General features: G+C 41.4%; 1 long non-coding RNA gene across 1 annotated transcript; it reads left to right on the forward strand.

Moving 5' to 3' along the window:
- The first annotated feature begins 9468 nt into the window (after nt 1-9468).
- On the forward strand, nt 9469-10681 carry LOC148315594 (uncharacterized). The gene is made up of 3 exons (XR_015840779.1): nt 9469-9773; nt 10340-10393; nt 10483-10681. It is a non-coding gene; the product is annotated as an uncharacterized LOC148315594 (long non-coding RNA).
- The last annotated feature ends 10902 nt before the right edge of the window (nt 10682-21583 follow it).

Below are 21583 nucleotides of genomic sequence, written 5' to 3' on the forward strand. Positions count from 1 at the left end.
GACACACAGTCCTGTGTTCTCACGTACTGTGGCCGGTTTGTGAGGTAGTTGTGAATCCATGTGATGAGGTGGTGGGCCACTCCCGCCTGCTCCAGCTTGTCTCCCAATAAGGCGGGCTGGATGGTGTTGAAAGCACTTGAGAAATCAAAGAACATGATCCTCACCGTGCCCCCCGCCTTCTCCAGGTGGAAGAGTGAAGTGTGGAGCAGGTAGATGATGGCATCATCCACATTGATGCCAGGCTGGTATGCAAATTGGAGTGGGTCCATTGAGGAGCTGACCAGGGGGCGCAGATGGACGAGGACCAGTCTCTCCAGGGTCTTCATCAGATGAGACGTCAGCGCCACTGGTCTGAAGTTGTTGAGCTCCTTCGGATGGGGTGTCTTTGGAACCGGAACCAGGCAGGATGTTTTCCACAGCTGGGGGACTCTGCCCAGCTTCAAGCTCAGGTTGAACATGTGCTGGACGATTCCACACAGCTGGTCTGCGCAGGATTTGAGGAGCTGGGAGCTGGTCCCATCTGGGCCTGCCGCCTTCCTCGCCTTCATCTTCCTCAGCTGGTTCTTCACCTGAGATGTTGTGAGGAACAAGGCTGAGCAGGAGGAAGTGGTGGTTGTCTGATGAGGCTGGGAACTGGAGCCTGTGGAGAGAGAGAGGGGCGAGAGAGGGGGAGAGAGGGTCTTGTTCGCAGTGGCAGGAGGGGTGGGTGGGGGCTGCATCAGGGAAGCCTGAGCGGGGTCAGACATTTGATCAAACCTATTGAAAAATAGGTTCAACTCATTTGCCCACTGAAGCCCCCCCCCCCTTCTGGGTCTTACCTGCTTGTCCGTGGCCTGAGATGGTCTTCAGGCCCCTCCAGACATCCCTGGCATTGTTCCGCTGCAGTTGTTCTTCCATCCGCATCCTGTAGGACAGCCGTCCTTACCTCCCGGATCTTCGTGTATGGTGTGTGTGTGTGTGCACGTGTGAGGACAGGGGCAAGAAGTCCATGTGTTTTTACGTTTCAGTGTCCAGTTTGAGTTCGTCATTCTCAACATTAATCAGGTTGTAATGGTACATTTGGGCAACAAACCTACGATTAACCATCGTCTTTGTCATAAAAATAATGCAACATGAACAGACTACACATAACAAAATGAAAACTATAATTATCCCTATATATTGTTTTTTAAATTCTTCATAGTGGTCATAACATCAATAATTGTTTCATTTTTATTAAAAATTTAAATGCAGTAATGTACTCCAATCAAGGCTGATATTCCTTTATGTACGTCATTAATTTCCAAACAATATCTAATCTTTTTGTTCTGTGGCTTCAACATATTTATCATCTCATCAATATTAGCACCACAGAGTACTGAGTTTCGAGATCCTCACAATAGTCGTTCTCAAAATGATATTTTATTTTTATCAATTTAGCTTTGTTAAGGTAAGATATTTTATTGACAATCTAACATTAATATGCAAAGAACATGTACATTAGTACGAAATGTAAAAGAAAATTGTGGTGGGGGGGTGCGAATTGTTTTCTTCTTGGTAGGGGGGGCATGACAGGAAATAATTGAGAACCACTGGTCTAGTCACACACCAGCTCGGGTTCATTCCCTACCAGAGAAATGACATTCCATGTCCCCAGAGCTAGGCGCTTTATGTTGCCGGGGATTGGACTGCCTTTGACTGCCTCCTAGCTCAAAGGAAACCCAAATTCTTTGGTCCCGCCCACTGGTAGTGAGCCGAAGCCCTTGTATTAAATAATAAATAAATACATAAAATAAAAAAATTAATAAATTTAAAAAACGGACCGATCCACTGCTTGGGTTAGTTTGACCCACCTTGAGATCCGTTCCCACTCAGTGACAGTGTCTACAAGCCACTGCCACCAGGCCAGTGAACCCAACGTCCAGGCAGTGACAAAAAACGTGATCAAATTACATTGCTCATCATAAGGTGTTTGTGAGACGCTCTTTGTATGTTTCCTCAATTAAGACCTGTTTTCCATTGGTGTATTTGAAAAAAGTGGTGAACCTGTTAAATTCACTACAAAACGTTAAGAAGATGAAAGTAATGTTTGAAGGAATATTATTTTTCTATCGACGTGCCGGCGGGCGGGCACAGATAGAGAGTGATAAAGCAGCACCACCCGCGCGGGGCGTGCTGACGAAAAGGCAAGCGCTCCTCCTCTCATCGCGTCCTTATTAAGACAGAAAAAAGACGCTGTTGAATTTGACCTATTCGCAGTTCGAGCAGGTGCTTAACGCTGGAGAATATCACCACTTCGAAGTTCGAACTGCTGTTGAAACGGAGAGGTAAGTGTTTTTCGTTGGGTTTTTTTCAAAACATGCGTCGAGTGCATTTGTTCATAGTTAGAGATAGTTGTGTGGAAAACACTATACAAAGTAGCACCATGGATGTGGGCCTACAACACTGGCCTAGCAAACATGTGCTCCTACATCGACATAATTGACGAGCTCCAGTTAAGCATTGAATAATTATAAAACGTCATGGTGCTTTTACTCATTTAAAGAACTAAACCGACGCGTATTGTCATCCGGTGGTCAGGTTTGCATTGAATGTGAGCACGAGGGACGCTAGCTTGTTGCGTTAGCTTTGCGGAGCTAACAGCTTGCACTTTTGTTATAGAACCACAGAATGCAAGTACCATGATAATTTCTGTCATTAATTTTTGTGTAAGACACGATGTTCACTGGTTAATTACATGATTCTTAAAGCAAAGGTTACTGTGAATGCAATTTTGGTAAGATTTTTGTAGTCACACTGCATAAATCTGTCTGTGTCTGTTGTTTAAACTTCAATATAAACTATTATGGTTGAAATCGTTAATTGGGATGGAGGAATTGATATTTTTTTAATTTATAATTTATTTTTCTTACACTGATATTGTTAAAACTCCATTTAGCCCATAGTATTAATAATTCTCAACACAATACTGTCTTTTTTCTTTATAGAATAAACAATGCCTTCCCTGAGATGCAGGAAGTCCCCAAAGCAGGATACTATTGAACATGCAGTCAAGGGTCTGGACAAGACTGCAGAGTTAGAAGCGAAGTATATAAACTAATTTAAAGGTATGATGTTAACGCTTTTGCTAAGATATATTATTGTTTTCTGATAACCAAGCTGACATCGTTTTTTAAGTGGTTATTTTACATTAAGAGTGTCTTGACCTTTTCTTTTGCCACTTTTGTCAGTTTCAAGTTATTTCAGTGAGTGTGAAACCTGATGGTAGGAGTTCTATCTAAATTAAGGCTGTACTTGATGACGCCCTCCGGCATTTTTATACCACAATAGACCGGTGAACAAGTCCGATATTGATAGTCTAGTGTAAAGCACGTAATACGTCACAGAGATCACGTGACGCGATCCAATATGACTGTGTACAGTGTATGTCATTGTTTTGAAACTAAATAATCTTAAAGTTTTTTTTTTTACGTAACCAGGTGCAATTGACATTTGTACTTTCAGTCCTAATACATACTGGCTAATGCAATGCTGGAAAATGAATTTTGGCTGGTCTATTCCTTTAAAATCATAAAGAAGGGCTCTGCTCTATCCCTCACAAGAAGCAATGTTTCAAACCACCCTACATTAGTATAGTGGCCCAAATGAATATGATGACTCCTTATTTGTGTGCTTAAAAATATGACGAAGCTAACTTGATTTCCCTGTTAACTAGGTCGAGGAGTATTTACCAAGGCCCCTTTCAGGAAAGACGACTTTATTCTTTATTATGGAGTACAGAGGAAAATTGATAGATTCTGATGAATCTCAACGCAGGAAGATGGATGGAAGAGGCACTGTCTTTTTGTTTGACTTCCGCCGGCAAGAAAAAACTTGGAGGTGAGGCAAAGATTGAGATGTTATCTTATTTTTGTTTTTATTTAAAAAAATAAACACATACTCATCCCATAAGTGTTAGGGGAAAAATCATTCTCTAAGCAAAAATGTATAATTACTTTTATTCATGCGTTGAATCTGTACAAATGAAAATATAGATCATGAAGTCTCAAAGACAAGCTGTTAATAGGGTCTGATTCCAATAGAAATTTCTTGTATGATTTGATTTAGATTTAAAAATTGTGGATTTCCTATTTTTATGTTTTGTGTACACAAGATTGTCTCAAAGATTAATTTCTGACATTGATTGAATAATTGTTTTTTTTTTTTTTAATCTATTTTAAGTGTTGATGCAGCTCAAGAAGATGGCAGTCTGGGAAGACTGGTTAATGATGACCACATGCACCCCAACTGTAAAATGAAGAAGATGACAACAGAGGACAGACCACACCTCTGTCTGTTTGCGCTCCGAGACATTGATGTTGGCGAAGAAATAACTTAAGACTATGGACCAGCTGGCCTTGGAGAACACAGGTTTGTAAGAGTCATCTTTAAGTACAATAACAGAGCCCACTTGTGGTGTTCTGGTGATGTAGTTTCCAATTAGTTTGGCAATCTAATAAATGTATGTGAAGTTTCTATGGAAGTTGAACATGATGACTGACTGGGGGAGTTCTCCATTGTCCACTATCTGTAATTCAAATTTGTGGGTCTGAGTCAAAGTTTGGCTCTGCAGGAACAACGAACTGGTCAGGGAGTGACAGTATTACAAAGTTCTGCGTTACTCCTTTCTGGGCGGTGGCCCTGTTAGGCCATCATATGCCATATTGCAAATATCCCCATTGTGGGACTAATTAAGGACATCTTTATGTTGTGGTTTCCCTACCAGAACCAGCACCAACCCTGTATATTCATGATATAAAACACTGTTTCAATTTGATATTTAGCCTTTCTATACTGTAAAAATAGAAGACCCCAGGCTTTCCTGCGCGCCCTTGCCCAATTGGTGGTGTTCAGGAGACAACCTGGGACTGAAATATCAGTCACAACCAGTGTTGTTTTCGTCACTGATGACTATGACGAAAATACTTCGTTAACGCCCCTTTTTTAATGACGATGACAAGCTATACGAGGTTCTTTTATGACGAAAACATGACGTGATGTACATGAATTTTTTTCGTTGACTAGACAAAATTGTTAGCATGTGGTTCATAAATTATTTTATGTTGCTTTTAGTGAAATAAAGCCACAACAGTTGCCCAACAAAATGTTTTGCTTCTCTGCTTATTTTGGAGCAGTGAGTATTGATTCCACTGTTGCCACTTTTTTCTGTTTGTAATGAAGAATCCTTAGTAGTCCATCCAAAAGTCTTTGTTATTGGGTGGAAACCTTGAATGCCTTGTTTTAATTCAAATGGACTTAAACCCATCCATCCATCCATCCATCCGTTATCTGTACCGCTTCTCCTCACTAGGGTCGCGGGGGGTGTTGGAGCCTATCCCAGCTGTCTTCGGCAGTAGGCGAGGTACACCCTGAATTGGTGTCCAGCCAATCGCAGGACATGCATAGACGAACAACCATCCACGCTCACACTCATGCCTCGGGGCAATTAGAGTGTCCAAGCAACTTGCCATGCATGTTTTAAGAATATGGGAGGAAACCGGATTACCCAGAGGAAACCCACGCAGGAAGGCCGGAGCCAGAATCGTACCTACGACCTCAATATTGTGAGGCCATCATGCTAACCAGTTGGGCCACCGTGCCGCTTGGACTAAAACCTTTGTGAATAAATTGACGAAAACTAGGGTAAAACTTTTTTTGCGTTTCCGTCGATTAAAACTGGACTAAAACCCTTTTTTTAGTTTTCGTTGACTAAAACTGGACTAAAACTATAACGAATTGGGATGACTAAATGTGATGTAAACAAATCAGCACTTTGTCCAAATGACTTGGACAAAATCTAAAATGCCTGCCAAAAACAACACTGGTCACAACACGTGTCTACAGAAGATTAATTGGCATGGGCGAAATTAATTAGTTTTATTTCATTCATGAGCTTATGTTTTGTTTTGGGTGGCTAAGGCTTAAAATGTGTAAAAATCTAATCCAACCTCAAATATAATTAATTCAATAAATTTATGATGCTACTAAAACATCGAAGCAGCCTCCTCCAGGCTTTACAGACTCAGAAATGGAGGTATGCGTATCGTGTGCTCATCCTGTCGTGTCTCGAGATGTTAAAATTGCAGTTAGATAGACGTGTGCTGATTAGACAAGACTTCTAATATATCTGGTGTCACAGGATATTTGTCAGTGAATGTGTATGTCTGGTTTGAGGCTCACTCAGCTTTTTCTTGTGTTGTGGGGTCCAGTTGAGTTGAATTGCGAGTCAGGTATGTTGGCCATCTGACACCCAACTGTCAGGTTTGCGTTCGTGGGGACCCCGTAGAGCCATTTTTATTGTTGACATAAATCATAGCTAATCATCTTTTCCTTCATTATCATATGAAATACAGTTAGGAGTTGTATGTGCCTTTACTATGTTATAATCTTAGAACCTACCAGCCACTACAGCTGTCCGACAAGAAGACTTTTGGCTGTCCTGTGCTCCATTGCGGCCCTGGTGGCGTTCAAAAGACAACCTGTGACTGAAATATCAGTCACAACATATCTCTACTGAAGATTAATTGTCATGCGCTAAAGTAATTGGTTTTGTTTCATTCGTGAACTTGTTCGTTAAAATGTGTAAAATTCTGATCCATTTTCTTTTTTTTAATTCATTAAATTAATATTCAACTCGTTCATTAGGATGGAGGACAACCGACAATGACTGAATCGGCTGAGGTTGATGCCACCAGAACATCGAAGCAGCCTTCTCAAGGTTTGACAGACTCTGAAAAGGAGGTATGCGTATCATGTGGTCATCCTGTCGTGTCTTGAGATGTTAAAATTACAGTTAGATAGACCTGTGCTGGTTGGACAAGTTTTCTAATATATCTGGACATAAATCGTAGCTAATAATATTTTCCCTCATCATCATATGATATACAGTTATGCGTAGTGTATGTCTTTACTATGTTACAATCTAAGAACCTACCAGCCACTACAGTTCTCTCATTGGGAGACTTAAGCTTTCGTCAGGCTGTCGACTGCTGCATTGCCCTCTTATTGGCTTTAAGTACACAACCTGTAACTGAATTATCTGTCAGAACAGAACCTATGTGTCCACAGCAGGTGATTTGGCATGTGGATTCTTCAGATTTTTAGAAAATAGGTAAAATTGTGATCAAAAGTTTAAAATGTATAAAATTCTGGTATAGTTTGCAATAGTATATCTATTAAATCATTTCAAAACTTCTTAACAAGGATGGAGAACATTGGCTGTGACCGAATTGGTTGAGGTTTACATTACCAGGACCATTGAGCAGCCTCCTCGGGATCTACAAATTTAGGAATGAAGATATGCATCCCATGTTACAATCCTGTTATGGCCCGAGGTTTTGAAGTTGCAGTTACATATTGGGCTGGGCGATATGGCTGATAAGTACATAGCGATATAAGTATTTCATATGGGTCCATCGATACACATTGAATTCTTTTTTCATATTATTTTATTCATTATTTTTTTTATTTTCCAATATTTTCACTGCCCTGTTAAAAAAACATTTAATGTAGTTTTCCTCCCGGGAGCTTTTTGTTACGGTCAATTAAGTGTTTTTGTTAAATATAGCTGCGTAGAATAATTATATGCATTATTATCGTACCACAATGTTTTGGTTTTGCAAATAATTTCCTAAAATCATTCTAATTTTGTTATTACATTATTTTGTCATAATATCATTCATCAATATTTTAGTTTTTTTTTTTTTCAAATAGAATTAAGACCTTTTTCTGTGCAGATTCCTCTGGGGATTAAGTATTTAATGGGTTCTCAATTTTCTCTTGGACTCTGATGCAACCCAGTCTCCTCCCTTGGACAAAAAATATGGGCTGAATCTTCCTTGGAATAACGACACAGATTCTGACGAATCATTGTCAAATCCTGCCCCTGAACTTTGTGCCTCAGACCCAGACCATATTACTATCCCAAGGCTCAGGAGGACCAAAAGTATACAGGTAAACAACCCATATAGATTTCAGGGAATCTTACAAGCAAATTGCATATATTTTATTGGTCTCCTGCCTTCTATCCTTTATATTTCGTTGTTGTTGTTGTTTTTTAGATTAAAAAAACAGGCTGACTTTGGAATGGATAAGCATTATTACTCCAACTCAGATGACAGTGGAGATGAATATATTCCGGATACAAGTGAGGCCTCTGATTCAGACGGAAGTGAATCTTTGAAAATTGTGGACCCTCTCTTGAAGTCTAAGAATGCCTTCAGAGATTTTTCTCCCACACCACGAATCTCAAAAGCCACCTCAACGCAGGTTGTTAATCAAGGGCGTTCACCCGTTCGGAGGAGTAGCAGCACTGGTGTGATTCTTGAATTCTATGGCTCTTCAAATATTTGTGCAGTTTAACACAAATCATCCAAAATAGAATTCAAGCACATCTGTGACAGAAATTCAAATTCAGAAGTCAAAGAGAGAGAACAAAAAAAAAAATCTAATGCTGCGCTTCTTCCGAAGACATATACTGTAAACATTAAATGTATGTTAGGACAATCTTGAAAAAAGTATTAGAACACCCTTTACTTTTATTTCTTGTTAATTTTATTAACCAAAATATGTCCATTTTTATTACAGATTAATGAATACAAAATTAAAACTCTAATCAGCTACTTTTTAATCGTTATATTTGTATAAACAAATGTTATACATCTGTGTGTTAACTTATACAAGAAATGACGGAAAAGCAAGGGTGGTTTAGTATTTTTTTATCGTATATAGTCTGTATAATATCTTTAACCTATGCTGATGCTGTTTAATACTGATTTAAATAATAATAATAATGTCATAATCTGTTGGTTTTACATGAACAAAACCTTTCAAGCACTTTTTAAAATTCTAAATACTACCTCTTGTCAGTAAGTTGGTTCACAGCACTGCCTTGGAGTGAAAGTGTGTAGTGCTGAGACAGTCGGTATGTGCTGAGTCGTCTGACGTTTGTGTGACTGGTACCCAGGAAGGTAGCAAAACCAGGCAGTGTGTATGTCGTACCCAGGAAGGCAGAGAAACCAAGCAATATGTATGTGGTACCCACGAAGGCAGAGAAACTAAGCAGTGTGTATGTGGTACCCGGGAAGGTAGCAAAACCAGGGAGTGTGCATAGATACAGACCCCAAAAGTGATTAAAACCAAATAAAGTCCCCAGAAGATCATCTGTAGTCAGGTGAAGGACCCTGTACTTTGTTCAACTCATTTACTCCCTTAGACGTACAAAGACGTCTTTTAATGCAATGGCGCCCTCTACCAAAGACGTATAAGTACGTTTCCTGTCTTTTTTACGTCATAGTGTACATAAGGGTCTGATGCAACCTCTGACTGAGAATCAGCCTTGTCCGCATTGTGAATCATGTAAAAATCACCCAGCAGGGGGCAGAGGTGCAAAAGATCCGCCTTGAATCTGCGCCAGAGGTACAAATGGGGGGGCGGGATCCTGGGGTAGACTTATAAGTGTGGAGAGCAGCGTGGGTAGCAGCAGCATCGGCAGCACTAGCAGCAGTCGCATTAGTAGCGTTAGCAATGAAATCCTCCAAGCAAATGACGATCGAGGAATGCTTTTTTGTAAAAAAAAAGCTTCCTAAAAGCATCAAGGCGATGGAGACGCTTTGGTTGAGAGGATGACGCTTCGTCGTCGTCACAACAAAACGGCGTCTAAAGAGGGTGCGCGTGCCTTGCGGCCTGCATCGCCTGCCTTCGGACAATAGCCAAAGCAGCTGAGAGTCCTCACCAGATCCCCCCCGAACGAGGAGGTAAGCGCTCGCAAGTTACCATTGAACATGTGGTTTTACCCCTCATGCTTTTATTGTACATATCATGCATCTTGCGGGCAGAAAATGTCGCGTAAATGTGCAGTTAGACGCGAGCTTGCTCGCTGACTTCCTCATCCGGCCGCCTCTATTGCACAATTACACGCGAGCGTAAGTCCTCGCCGACGAGGAAGTAAACGCTCGCAAGTTACCATTAAACATGTGGTTTTAGCCCTCATGCTTTTATTGTACATATCATGCATCTTGCGGGCAGAAAATGTCGCGTAAATGTGCAGTTAGACGCAAGCTTGCTCGCTGACTTTCTCGTCCGGGCGCCTATTGCACAATTACACGCGAGCGTAAGTCCTCGCCGACGAGGAAGTAAACGCTCGCAAGTTACCATTGAACATGTGGTTTTAGCCCTCATGCTTTTATTGTACATATCATGCATCTTGCGGGCAGAAAATGTCGCGTAAATGTGCAGTTACGCGCGAGCGCATCTCCTCCCCGACGAGGAAACAACAATACTGAATGGTGTGGTAATCATGCATACTTTCTAAAATTCACAGATTGTGCATCCCGCGGCAAGAAAGTTCCTCCTCGTCTTGTTGGTGTAAAGAAAGGTAAATTATAATATGAAACTTCACACGCCAGCAATAAAATGCAGCAATAAATATATATTTCCAATTGTTTGTATTTCTGTAATTTACAGGTTGTGCATCAGGAAGCAGTGGTTCCGGATGGCGTCACACTGGATGGCAACCGAGGAAAATCGACTTTACAGCAACCCCTGGACCACTGAATGCCGCTGCCCATTTGGAGTCTGAGGAGCCAGCTGATTTCCTGCAGCTGTTTCTCACGGATGAGCTTCTGCAGCACATCGCGGATGCCAGCAATCACTTCCCAGACAATTATTTTCACACAAACCCCAGTGGACAAACACAAGCTCGCCTATTTTCCACGGACCAGCAAAGCCAGACCACAACGAAAGTGTCGGGTCTGTTTGTGCAAAGGCAAACGGAGTGAAACAAGAATGTGGTGTGAACTATGTTGTGTGCCCTTGCATCAAGGCAACTGTTTTATTTTATATCACACAAAAAAAAAGTATGTATGACACTGATGTATTTCATTTTTGTACATAGTTCAACAGTTCAGTCGTTTAGTGTTATGTGCAAATAAATTTATTTTATCAAAAACATTTTTTGTGCTTTTTTTTGTTATTTTATAGAAGGCATGCATTATTTAGATGTTAGAGGTGTCATAAAAGCCATAAATAATAGTGTCAAAATTCAAATTATGGTCAAAATGCATCAGTTTACAAAAAGCTCATTTTCTCAGTTTTTTCCCCAGGGATTGGAGTTTTCATGAAATTTAGCTATTTTCAAATGCCGATTGCTCAAGAATGGAAAAAGATAGGAACAAACATTTTTTTCTGTTGAAAGAAGAGAGTCTCATCTTTCTTCGGGTGTGCTCCATGTCTATATAGCATTAGAATACTATATTCTGTGGGCCTTGCAATATTAGTCAAAACCCAGGAAAACGCTGGGATTGAGCGGGTTGCTCCAGTGAAAATGGCTGGTATTTAATGAGTTAAGACTGGTTAGGACATCCGGCTCGCAGTCCCAAGGTGCAGGGTTCGATCCCGGGACCCAGCTTTCCTGTGTGGAGGTTGCATTTGTGAGTGAGTTTGAGCGCAGATGGTTGTTCGTCTTTGCGTGCCCTGCGATTGGCTGGCAACCACTTCAGGGTGTGCCCCGCCTACTGTCCGTTGACAGCTGGGTAGGCTCCAGCACGCTATCCTTGTGAGAATAAGCGGATTGGATATTACATGTATGTGTTTATGCCCTAGGCCAGGCGAGGGCAAACTACGGCCCGGGGGCCACATGCGGCCCGTTAAGTTTTAATCCGGGCCGCCGAACTTGAAAAAAATTTAATGAATAAACCTTGTTAATGTTTTATTTTCTAAACACTGTGGTTTTCAAAGACAAATATTATTGTTGGAATGCTTTTATTCACTTTCATTTAAAATTAAATGTATTTTTTTTCTCAGATGAGGTGAGGTTTCCAAAACACTCCATCCATCTGCTCCTGGTCCGGCCCCTCTGTCATATTTTAGAACCCATTGTGGTCCTCCAATCAAAAAGTTTGCCCGCCCCTGCCCTAGGCTTTGTGTCTTTGCTTGGTTGACTGTGTAATGAGTGTATGAATGCATTTCTTTCTACCAGACACCTTGGACTTCCCATGGCAGATTAATAATCTATTTTATCTATCCATCAGGGTCACGAATGTCATTTGATGAGTAGAGAATTTAGAGTCTCCAATTAACCTAATATACATGGATTTGCGCATGGAAACCTGAGAAAAAGCCCTTAGTCCTACTTTTCCATCTGAACCACTTTATCCTCACGAGGGTCACAGCCGTGACATCCCATCTGACTTCAGAAAGTAAGTGGGCGACGACTCATGATCTCTTGGTTGAATAATATTGTTAGGGGCTCAAAATGGCCCTCTACAATAAAATGGCAGAAGAATATTACATACTCTCTGGCAGAAGAATATTGCGTTTTTTTTGTTTTGTCCAATTAACTTAAATAAAACTTGGGAAAATTTAATGATTACATGTAAACCAGCTGGTCTTCCCCATACCAAGCCCTGGCTAAAACTGACTGAAAAATGCATGATGTGTGCCTTTTAAACTCCTCGGCCCATCCACTATGCCAGGGATGGGCAAACTTTTTGATTGGGAGGGGGGGGGCACAATGAGTCCTAAAATACATTTAATTTTAAACGAAAGTGAACAAAAGCATTACAACAATATATATGTCTTTGAAAAACCACAGTATTTAGAAAATAAACCATTAACAAGGCTTATTCATTTAATTTTTTTCAAGTTTGGGGGGCTGGATTGAAACGTTTAACGGGCCACAAGTGGCCCCCGGGCCGTAGTTTGCCCAAGTGCCCTAAGCCAATTGATTCTAAAAAATAACAGTTTTCTTCATCAAAACAACATTTTATGATCAACATAAATGTTAGTGAGTACATAAAGGTATACTCATTCGATCTATCATAACCCCATGCACTTAGACTGTACAAAAAAAAGAAAATTTTTATTTTAAAACCTAGTATTTCGCCATGACGTCACACGCTAGCGTCAAGTGCTTGGCGCTAAAAACCCGGAAGTAACAGCGGCGCTCGGTTTGAAAGTGGAGAGTTGTGCATGGTAGGCGAATTCGGGAGAAATGTTTGTTGAACACGAGGACTGTGGCGTAGAAGATGGTTTAACAGCGATCTAGTGCGCACCCAACCGTGATGGCTGACCAACGAAATAAATGCGGACCGACGGAGTGGACTGACAGGACGTGGAAAACAGGTGTGTGGCATGTGTGCGTGTGCACGAATGTGGGAGCGCGTTCACTATGGTGGCAGCGATCGCAAAGCAGCAGCACCACTCCTTGACAAAAGTATTGTACTTTCTCTGATGTTTTGGGTTTGCTCTGCTTTGGGGTTTGTAGTTCTGGCCACGCAAAAGTAACAAAGCAAGTTCTTGGATGTCTGCTTTTTTCTTGAACTGTTAATTGGTTAACATCGTGGCTCTTATTTTTATCTAATGTATGGAGTTTGGTGGCTATCTATATGCACAACTATATTAGTTGCACTTGAAATTGCATACAGAAAATTAGTATAAATAGGTTACGCTATAAAGTATAACAATATTAACAATCGTTATTGTTGTTACTGTTTATTTATTTTATTTTGCAATAACTGTGCTCCAAGCTTAGCTGTTGTGCCAGCTGCCAAGTAAAAATATGTAATCTCACTCAATAATAGGAATAAATACTTAACTAACATCTCAATTTTTCGGGTTGGGCTGTGGGGGAGGGGAGGGTGGCTGCCTGACATAAAGCAGACTGTCCTGCACATGCGCAGACCAGCCGAGTGTGTGAAGTGTGCGTAAGTGCAGTACCGGGACCGACCACTAGACAGCGATCCTGAGTAATTTTTCCGCACACACATTTCTAGCACACTCGTCTTGTTTTTGTGACCTTCCTGGGAAGCCCTGAAACTTTGACAGGACCTCCCCCTGAGCTTCTTATCACTGAATTCAATGCTCTTTTTTGTGGGGCCCAGATTTTTGGTCCCCACAAAAATTTTGGTCCCCTACAGTGGGTGTGCTGTCCGATGTTGGTCCCCAACATGTAGCTTATACAAACACACACACACACCCCTACTTGTTTTTGTGACATTGTTGGGCCACCTGAGCAAAACTCACATTGTGGGAACCACCCTTTCTAGTGGTTGTACAGCTCTGAAAAAAATCAGGCAGTGTCCAGGAATTTAGTTAAACACAAAAACCACTTCAAATTACCAATTAATGACCTGGAGGTCAAATGAGTGACTCAAGTGCATGTAATTCAGTCACTGTAGCCCAAAGATTCTCTGGGCCAGTGGATGAACCATTATTCGTCTTGGACAGCATTGAAGCAGGCCGTAGCCTGGTTTCTAAAGCTGAAAGACTTACTGACAGAGTAAAGGAAAATAGAAAGGAGTTAATCACATTAGGTGAAGAAGGCAAGATGAATTTATTCAAGAGAACTGTCAAAGGAAAGTATTTGACCTGCGACGACTTGGATAAAGCAGAAAGAGAACTTGTGAAATACTGTCAAAGGCGAAGTTTCAAAAAAGATTTAGCCATATTTGAAAAACAAAAAAGGGTGAAGAAAAGTAGCCCACTTTACAAGTTCAATATAGTACTTCAAGATGGTGTCATGAGGGTTGGTGGACAGTTGAGCCACGCAGCCATGCCTGAAACAGCAAAACAGCAAGCCATCTTGCCAAGGATTCACATAACACAAAGCTAGTCCTGAGATACATTCATGAGATTACAGCTCACGCTGGAAGGAACCACATGATGGCTAATCTGCATCAACAGTTTTGGATACCTCGAGCTGCTAGAGTCATCAGAAGAGTGCTACCTGACGATCCGCCTTTCAAGAGAATTGGCGTTGATTATTTTGGTCCATTCTAAGTAAGTAGGGTTAGAGGACAAGTAAAGAGATACGGCGTGATTTTTACATGTCTCGCTGTACGAGCCGTACATCTGGAAATTGCATCTTCACGTGACACAGATGCTTGTCTCAACGCAATCCGAAGATTTCTTGTCAGAAGAGGACAAGTGAGAGAGATGTATTCTGATAACGGAACCAACTTTAGATCAGCTGACAGTGAAATGAAGAAATCAATCAAAGAATGGAACACTAAGTAAATCGAGAAACACTTGCTGCAAAAAGGTATTCAGTGGCATAGCAATCCCCCAGCAGGTTCCCACCACGGAGGAAGCTGTGAGCGACTTATTTGGTCTGTGAGAAAAATCCTGAATGTCACTGTAAAAGAACAAATTTCGGGTGAAGAAAGTCAATATACCTTGCTTGGTGAGGCTGAAGCAGTTATAAACAGCAGGCCTATCACAAGGACATCTTCCGACCTCAACGACTTGGAAGCACTCACACCCAACACTCTGTTGTGGCTGAAGGTCAAACCTGAGTTACCTCCTGGAGTCTTCTGTAAAGACGACCAATACGCCCCAATACGTACCTCTGGGAATGAGCTGGTCAGCTCTTTAAAGAGTATTATGTAAGTTGAAATACATTAATCCATTTTTCTTTTTTGGACCATCTTTAACTGTGTAGTGTGTAATGTCTAAAATACAAAATGATCAGATTTTAGGGTGCAGTTGACGACTGTGGCACAGGTCCTCGCTCTACAAGTGCTAATAGTCTTCGGCAAAGAGAAAAATCTGCCATAAGGTACAGAAAACATTGGCATCAGAGTAAATGGATGCATGTTTTTGCAATGTGCGAGGAAACTGGCGAACTCAGAGAAAACTACGCAGGCTTGGGAGAACATGCAAACTACACAGGAAGGCCGGAGCCGGAATCGATCCCACAACCTCTGCATTGTGAGACCATCGTGCTCACAAGTCGCCCACCGTGGCGGCCGTCCATTATGAATGCCATCCCACCATCCATTATCTGTACGGCTTCTCCTCACAAGGGTTGCGGGGGGTGCTGGAGCCTATCCCAGCTATCTTGGGGCAGTAGGTGGGGTACACCCTAAACTGGTTGCCAGCCAATCGCAGGTCACACAAAGACAAACAACCATCCGCGCTCACACTCACACCAATTTAGGGTGTCCAAACAACCTGCCATGCATGTGTTTGGAATGTGGGAGGAAACCGGAGAACCCACGCAGGCGTGTGGGAAACATGCAAACTCCAAACAGGAAAGCCGGAATCAATCCCGCGACCTCTGCATTGTGAGACCATCGTGCTAACAAGTCGCCCACCATGCATCCCTGCTAAATAAATGATTAATTTTTACATTTTAGTATTTGTGCGATCTTGTGTTCATGACAGCATTTTCAACAGTGTGGGTGTTTGTATGAAAGCATTTCACTCGTGTATGGGCATGAGCATGTTTCAGTTGTATTTATGAATAACAATAATTTCACAATTGTGCCTGAGCGCCTTTCACTGGTGTGTATGAGAATGTTTCACCTATGTGTATGAGCGCATTTGACGAGTGTATGAGCAACAACTATTTCACTAGTGTGTATGAGAGCGTTTCACTCGTATGTATGATAGCGTTTCATAAGTATGCATGAGCAACAACAATTTCACTGGTGTGTAAGAGTGCATTTCAGAAGTGTGAAGCGATTCCTGACTTTTGTCCCCAACGGCACCTCATACTCCCCATCTCCCGCTCACTTCTCCTGACCCCATGAGCCATCCCCGTTGCTACTACATGGAGATTTGATGTGTTTTTTTGTTTTTTTTGTTATTAGCTTCTTCAACATCTCTTCTGATTCTCATCTCTTCTCTGGCGCTCGTCTCCGCCTGTCTGATTTGAAGTCGACCTCAGAATTTGCACTATTTTGACATGACTTCTGTGGTAATCACTACTGACATATTGTGTCATTTGCTCAATAATACATTAAAATTATAATAAATAATTAAAATGGGTCCGGTGCCGAGCTCTGGCTTCATATCTTTAAAAGTGGTCTTCTCAAATCTGTTACTAATGGCCTCTAAATCAGTTGTGGTAGAGAAGGGGCAAATTAGACCTTATGGCATCTTAATTTGGTCAAGTCTTGTACCCATTTTCAAGGCCAGCGACTATTGCTTTAGCTATATACAAGAAAAGGATTACTCTGAATATACACAACAACAAATCCCAGATGTCCAACCCAAATGTTGTTTCAAAATAATCCAGTTCAGATGATAAACAAATGTATTGGTATGTTGAGGTCATTATTTCAAATCAAAATATACACTTCTTTTTCAGACAATGGGGAGGATCGAAGAAGTGGAAAAGTTGCAGGAGTAACTTCAAAACAATGCAAAGAGACAGAATCTGGAAGAATGTCAAGTTTGTCCATGTTTATATTTCTGGAATTTAGTGGGCGTGCATCTCGAAATGTTTGGGGATGGTTCGGGCTGCCAGACAAGACTTTCACTGCGAGCGCTGGACCACTGGATGCTGCGGCAAACAGCGGACTTCTTGCAGCTATTTATTACCAACAAGCTACTCCTGCACATCAATGATGCGGATGGCACAGACTGCTTTGCAGACAATTATTTTGAGGCAAAACCAAGAGGTCTGTAAGCACTCTGAAAACAAAGTAAAATATTTGACACCCACGGCAAAAAAAGCCATGCTACAGCATAGGGCGATAAACCGAAAATTTACCGTTACCGAAATTTATTACAATGACCGAAATCATTTTGCCCATGTCGGTAAATTCGATGAATAAAAAAAGAAAAGCCTTTTGTCTGCGGCAATGTTCATGCCCCTTTAAGACCGCTACAGCGCCTCTAGTCATGTGACTCCACCCGTCTGTCGCTCTCGTTGCTGGCGATTCAAATCCAGAAGCTTTCTCACCACCCACAACACAACCATGCTGTGCTGAAAGTTCAAAGTGAGAAGCAAGGTTCGACAAGTGACAACAGCCCATGAACGGAGGCGACACCATACGAGAGAACGTCTCAGAGGTGGACGCGATAGCTTAGCACATAGCTAAAGATAAAGCTCCTCTAGTTACGTGGCGCGCACAGGATTTAAACGCTTCATGAAAGCCGTATTTCCCGATATGGACTACATCGGGCCGGGAGCTTAGACATGTCAAGCATTTTGCATCTACATCCGACTTGTGGTCGGGTCGCAACATGGATCCCTGATTGAGCCTAACTGTGCATTACATAGATGACAAGTGGCGACTGCGCAGCAGAGTACTCGAGACGGCACATTTTCCCCGATAATACCCACTTGTTTATTTGGCTTGCATTGACATTTTCTTTCATTTTATTTAGCGTTTTTTTATTTGCCATTATTTACATCATGAGAGCATCTTGGCGCAATCTATTTGCAGAAAAAGATTTCGCAAGAGGTACCCTTTTTCTTTGTGACATTGTTCAAGTCATGCAAAGCAAGCTCAGGGTTCGCGGTTAACCGCTTCCCGATTGCCCGGGGCAAGTGAAATTTGGCCACGGGCAAGGTAAAATTATGGGCAACTTGCCCGACCGGGCAAGCATTTTTTAAAGCAGCCAAATATCTTTAATTTTGACGAAAACGGTGGTGTGATCTGTTTGTGTGCACTGTATGGTGATGGTTTAACCCAGACAACCCCTTATGTTTTGGTATGGTCCATTGGCCTTATCGGGGGCAATGGGCGGGCGCTACGGGGATCAGTTAGTTCAGTGAATGTCGAGTTAAAGTGGACGTCAATAAATCCCGCAGTATTGGAACTCGCTGTCGTAGCATCCTCATTTGAAGTTTGAAAAACACAACAAAAACCTACGATATTTTGGCCGAAAATTGGCGACGAGTTCGTTCAAATCCGAACATTTCGGATTCCTCTGACATGACTAAAATAGCTCGAATATTTTTAAGTAGACAATTCAGTTGTGAGTAAGGAAGGGAGTAATATTTGATTATTGGCTGTTAATTCATTAGCTCCATGATGTGACCTGACATAGTGTCAGTGACTGTGTTCTGTTTATGCTATGAAACTTATGGAGGCAGCACCACAGGCACTGGTCTTAAAGGAATACACAAATTTGCCACACTCATAATTTACTCATGTGATTCCTCAATTAATACGCTCTCCTGGACTTAAAATTGATCATCTGGATTGCTGTAATATCATTTTCCCAATTTAACATGCAGATTTGTTAATTATTAAAACTACAATTAACATTTTCAATAACTGCACAGGATGATACATTTGCTCTTGTGAGTAGGGTTTCATGGTTGACGATGAAAACAAGATTAATTTATGCTTATCAGATTATATGTTTATTTACATTTGTGGCGCACATTTTACAACCATAAACATTTTATTCTTAGAGAAAAAAAATTGTCACTTGCCCAAGTCGGGCAAGTAATTTGGCCACTCGGGCAAGGCAAATTTTAGTGGCACTTGCCCTATGGGCAAGCAGTTTTTAAAGTTAACCGCGAACCCTGCAAGCTATTTGGAATGTTCATACAAATGATTTTTGTACTTTTATTTTTCATTGAAAGTAAAGTGTACCAGTTGGTCAATAAAAAAAACAGTCAATATGCAATTCCTGCATTTATTTTGATTTTAGTCCACGTGGGAATTTATTGTGCATTTATCGTTATCGAGGTAAAATTGCTCGATTTCTCGCGATATTGATTTGAGGTCATATCGCCCAGCCCTTCTACAGCATGTATACAGTGTGAGACGTGTTGTGTTCACTTGCTCCAAGGCAATTGTTTTTAAGTGTATACCACATACCCAACGAATTGTGTAATTTGTATGGCGGGGTGTACACATGCGTTGCAAAAACACATGCACACACTGTCACTCACGCACTTCCGTATATAGTTTATTTCAGCACCTTTTGTCATGCTGTTTTTATTTTATAGAAGGAAAGCATTATTTTGATGTCTGAGCTGTCACAAAAGAAAAAATAGAACTGTTGAAGTCAAGTCAAGCTTGTGCTTGAAATGTTTGTTCTTAGTTTCTCAGTTTTTCGTGAGCAATGGGAATTCAGTTATATTCAAACGCTGTCAGGTAAAGGCTCCATATTTTTATAGCATTATAGCACACTATTCTGTGGGCGCTAGAATTGAAGGGTTTGCGTTAGTAAAAATAGGTGGGATTAAATGAGCTGAAGTGTATCTCTTGAGTGCTCCTTAAATATTTGCCTGTGTTGGTATATTTTATTTTGGTCGTGTCATGTTTATTCTTACGCTGAAAGAGACATGAGGTGTTCGAAAAAAATAAATGATTTTTTTTTCCCGGTCAAAACTACCAATGGTGTCTGTTTTTTTTCCCTCCGTGAAATGTACGAGTTATCACTTTGACGCGCATGATGTCACGTGGCTGGAGGACTGGAAACTTGCACGAACAACATTTACGTTGAAATGTAACAATGACACATATATCGACATCTAACAAACATGCATGGGCATCTAACATTGACACTTACATTGACGTCTATAACATAAACCATTACAATCACATCTAACAAACACGGACATCTAACAGACACATCGACATCCATCATAAACATTTACATAGACATCGACATCTAACCAACCTTTACATAGACATCTTACACACATCGACATCTAACAAACATTTACATAGACATCTAACATAAACACATCTAATATAGACACATAGATTGACATCTAACATCGACACATTGAGATCTAACATAGACATACATTGACATCTAACAAAGACTGTTACATCGACAACTAACATCGACACAAGGCTTTGTCAAATGACACGTCATGACGACATATACAGAGACACAAGGCACAACAGCATATTTTTGGTACAAATTGAACCCGATATGTTAGCTACCTCGTTCGACTTAAAGGGTTAGCGAACTTGTTATGGTGGTTGAGGCGTGGTGGCTACCCAGCTCGTGTAGTGTATATTAAACTTAAGTTAATAATTTATGACCAGTAAACACGGATGTTGTAACGCAAAACAATGTTCAAATGTTAGTTTTTTTTCAACACATTTCATGAGAAAAAGCTCTACTTGTCTGTGAGAAATGTATGTTGTAGACCCATTATATAACACAATATTACACAATTTTACATTGGAATTTCATTTAATAAAACATTGACAATTATCTTTACAAACACTGTGTATGATTCATCTTTTCATTTGTTGTTCAATGAGCAAAACAGTGGCGATCAAAACAGTGCAAATTAAATGACATTTTATAGGTATCTGGCTGCAATACAGTGAACCCTCGCTACTTCGCGGTTCACCTTTCGCGGGTTCAGTGCTTCGCGGGTCTAAAAAATATTCGGGGGCATTGTAGTTTCGCCGAGCGGCACGACGGGGCGCTGGAGTGGTTAGACGGCCGGCGTGCGCCGAAGAAGAACGTGGGCGAAGAGGAGAGTGGACAAAGAAGAGCACGTTCCCCCGGGCACGATTTGGGGCGACGTTTCGCGCGGTTCGGACCGTACCAGAGCTCCGGCCAGCGTGCGTGGCAGTTAAGCCGAAGAGGAACAACTTCCGCCCGGGCACTAGCGGGGTGACATTTCGCTCCGTTCGGGACCGTGCGAGAGCTCCGGAGGAGACCGGCCGGCGTGCGTGGTTGTTAAGCCGAAGAGGAACACCTTCCGCCCGGGCATGAGCGGAGCGCGAGGCTGTCAGTTATGAATGAATAAATGAATAAATAAATGAAGAATGCCAGGGCACACCGGACGGCGTACCAGCAGGTAAAAGTCGAAGTAATTAAATAAATACAAAAAGAAGTAATTGAA

The sequence above is a fragment of the Idiotropiscis lumnitzeri genome, unplaced genomic scaffold, assembly GCF_059441095.1.
Source record: "Idiotropiscis lumnitzeri isolate Australia: NSW breed Sydney's pygmy pipehorse unplaced genomic scaffold, RoL_Ilum_1.0 HiC_scaffold_85, whole genome shotgun sequence".
Classification (NCBI taxonomy): Eukaryota; Metazoa; Chordata; class Actinopteri; order Syngnathiformes; family Syngnathidae; genus Idiotropiscis; species Idiotropiscis lumnitzeri.